The 3852-nt window shown below is 39.4% G+C and overlaps 1 pseudogene; it reads right to left on the reverse strand.

Annotated features, from left to right (window-relative positions):
• Positions 1-831: 831 nt before the first annotated feature.
• LOC122744319 lies at positions 832-1511 on the reverse strand (annotated as a pseudogene).
• Between the last annotated feature and the right edge of the window lie 2341 nt (positions 1512-3852).

The raw sequence follows: 3852 nt of genomic DNA on the forward strand, positions 1-3852 counted from the left end.
TCATCTTTGTGGGATGTAGCCTGTATCCCTTTTGTCTTTGTCTTTTATTCATCATCTTCTACTTCCTTTTCTTTATTTTCTCCTTTTCCTCCTCCAATTCTTCCTCCTCTTCTTCTCCTCACCTCTTCTCCTTTCTGCCTCCTCTCTTAGCTCTTCTTTGTCTTTTTCACATCAAGAAGCATGGAAGGAGAAACTGATCTGATGGTCAGAGAATATGGGTTTCAGTGGATCTTCCAATGAAGAGGTTTTTGACATTGGGCAAGTCACATCACCTCCTCTATCCTCAATTTTCCCCATTGTAAAATGGGATCAGAATACTTGTCTTCCTTGTCAAATAGGGTGATTATGAAGATGAAGTAATATAATGGATGAAAAGGCTTTGTGAATTGGATAGAGTTTTACACACAGAAGGGCTTATTGTTATTGGTGCCTGCAGATATATCTGTGTATTTGTTTTTTTTATTGTCATAATCCTTGTTATGTATGACATTGTCTTCAACATAAGTTACATCCTGATTAAATCTGAGATAAGACATTTTTTATCTATTTAAAGGCCATCATGGTACTTTATTCTGTACAATTCTTTATTTTTTACTAGAGTCTAGCAAATATAGTACCTTTCATTGCAGGATTTCTTTGACTGTAAAAGCAAAAAACCCTCAACTACAAACAAAATAAGGTATTAAAAAAGATAACAAATATAGAACAACTTTGTCTAAAAATGCAGAATGAATTTTAAAGTTAGTGGCAAACAAAACATAATATAACAAAAGACAGAAACAGAACAGTTCTAGAGGGCAGACTTTTCTGCTCAGGGAAATGGGGATGACTTTAGACCATTTCTTGGTACCTCCAGATAGCACAGCATAGAATCATACTGAAAATCATGCCAAAGATCATCACAACAACAATCCCTATGCCAACAGCTCCAATGATGTGGAATTTATTGTTGAAGAGTTCCTCAATAGTTCTTGGGCAAGACTTTACAGTAACTGATGAAATCAAGTTCATGCTGGAGCAGGTGTCTATGATCAACTGATCCAGAGTTACGGTCAAACCATAACAATGTAGCACATGGTGAATGGCTTTGAGGGTGTTTTTGTAGGAGGGGCTTTCTTTGGTCTTCATCTTGTTTGTTTCCCTAGACAAATCCTGGATTTCATGAATTACCTCTTCTTTGTGGAAATAACCCCAGATGGTAGCAGCTATTTTGATGGCTAAAATCACCAAGAAGAAGGCAAAGAACAAGCCCAGTATGCACTATGACTCCTCACCACTCCACAGTAGCCCAGGAAACCCATTAGCATCATGAGGGCACCAGCCCTGATCAAGATGCAAACACCTGTGTAGAAACTGGAATTGTTCTCTTCTTGCTCAAAGATACTCTTTGTCTGAGAGTCAAATCAGAGCCATAGGCCAATGGCAAGGACCACAATTCCTGCAAGCCAAAAGATGAAGTTAAATCCAAACAGCAGATATTTAATGCACTTGGTACCTCCTTTGACCAGCATGGTAGAGACTAGGGTGTGCTGGGTTTGGGTCTTCAGTGAGGAGAGCTGGGTGCATGCAGGGACCGGACTGGATCCAACAAGTAATTTAACTGTATATTTATTGTTAGTGGATTCTTGGTCTGTCCTACTTTTGCATTGGCATCCTCAGTGCCTATCACAGTACCTGGCACATATTAGACACTTCTCTCCCCTCTTGGTTATTTTCTTTTTCTCCCTTTCTCTTCTCCTTTGTCCTTTTCCTCCTCTTTTCCTTTTCTTTTACTTCTTCATCTTCATCATGTGTTGATTTGGTTTTGTCCCCAGTGCTACAGATATTGATACAATACTGGCGAGTGGTGGTATTTAACAAATTTTCTTTGGCTTATTCCCATACCTGGGGTTTCCCCTAGGGTCATCATAATTGGACTTATTTTGCTCTTTCTAAAAAGGGTCTTTGACTCATCTGTAAGCACTCCAAGAAGACACTAAATAAGACTGGTTTTATTAAATTTGACAGAAGAGACAGAATAATCAGAAAAACCTTTTCTCTTGGCTGGTCAAGAAACCATCCTCTCTGGTGGGTCCTGTCTTAACTTGGGACCCATATAGTTCTTATATAGATTCATAGTTCCAGTAAAAGAATATAGGTCTGGGTTGCTTCTTTTTGGAATGAGGGTCCTAATTTCATTTTATTTCAAAGTTTTTTCCTTTTGGGATTATTCATATAATACAACCCGTGAGTCTCCTTTCAGATTTGAGTGAAGCCAGGTGATAAACAAGATGGAGGACCAGACATTTTGTCTTATTCCATTGACCTCTCAAACCTCTCTAAAAGAGGAATTATGCATCAAATATAAAGAAACTCTAGCTGTGCCTATAATTTCAGACACCTGGAATTTCAAAGAAAGTGAACAAATAAACTCTTGAAATGACTTCTACGCTGAATTCACTCAAGACTCTCTCCATGATCCTGGAAATAAAGTCATGCTAGTTGACCTATGCAGGCTGTAAACAAGATCCAACCCCACACCCTGGTCTTTACATCCTCTTTTCAGTGTCATGGAGATCTCTATTATAGGTCTGCCATTTCCTTCTCCAGCTCCTTTTACAGATGAGGAACCAAGGGAATCAGGGTTAAGTGACTTGCTCAAGGTGACACAGCTAATAAGTGTCTAAGGCTGAATTTGAACTCGGGTCTTCCTGACACTGGGCCTCGGACGCTATCCATTGTGCCACCTAGCCGTGCTCTAATACTAACTCAAATTTATCTTCTACATGTAGCCTCTCCTGATCCTCCAGCTGCTGGTGCCCTCCCCATCCCAAAGAACTTTGTATTTCTTTTGCATATACTTATATACATGCACGCATGCATGCATATATACACACACCCCTATATACCTATATCTATATATGTGTATATACTTCTCTTTCCCTACATATATGTACATATACATACATGCACATACACATACAATATACATACATACATATGGGTGAGTGGGAGGGAAAAGAATATATGTGTGTATATATTTGTATTTAAGTGTGTATATATATTTATATTTTTAACTGTGCATATTTAATATTTATATGTATACATGCCTATATCTATATCTGTAAATATATATGTTTCTTGCCTCATGAGTGTGGGGAATGTTGAACTTTTTGGCTTTTATTCCTAGCATGGTCTTCATGCTAAAGATCATCACAAAAACAGTGCTTGGTGGGTATGCATCAGGAGCTCAGTAATTGATCTTGTTGATTGATTGATTTCCCATTCCATCCCTGTCATATCATGGCTTTGGTGGCTGCTTATCTTGAAAAGCCTCAGTGCTAACTCTGTTTAGGAGTGAGAATCTATAATTAAGAAATAAGCTTTGTTTGTTGTTTTTTTTTTTTTTGTGGGACAATGAGGGTTAAGTGACTTGCCCAGGGTCACACAGATAGTAAGTGTCAAGTGTCTGAGGCCACATTTGAACTCAGGTCCTCCTGAATCCAGGGCTGGTGCTTTATCCACTTCACCACCTAGCTGCCCCAATAAGCTTTGTTTCAAATGGAGATGTCCTGCTTGTCAAAAACATGGTGCCTTCCTTGGACTTGGCAGGATATGAAGTCTCCCATATGATAGCTACATCAGGGGTTGGAAACTCCAGGGGTGACCTCCCTGTTGCTTATATCAGCTCTTGAGGGACATTCTGCAATCTGTAACTGGGTGAGCAAGTTCCTTTGGCTCTGACAGGAGATAGAGTTGTTGATTGTATCCCAGTTTTTCCCGGAGCTGTCCTGGCAACAACCAACAAATGTGAAAATTCCTCCTTGCTAAGGAGTCTGGCAACCTGAGACAGGGCAGGCTGTTGGGGAGAGA

Source organism: Dromiciops gliroides, chromosome 2 (assembly GCF_019393635.1).
Source record: "Dromiciops gliroides isolate mDroGli1 chromosome 2, mDroGli1.pri, whole genome shotgun sequence".
Lineage (NCBI taxonomy): Eukaryota > Metazoa > Chordata > Mammalia > Microbiotheria > Microbiotheriidae > Dromiciops > Dromiciops gliroides.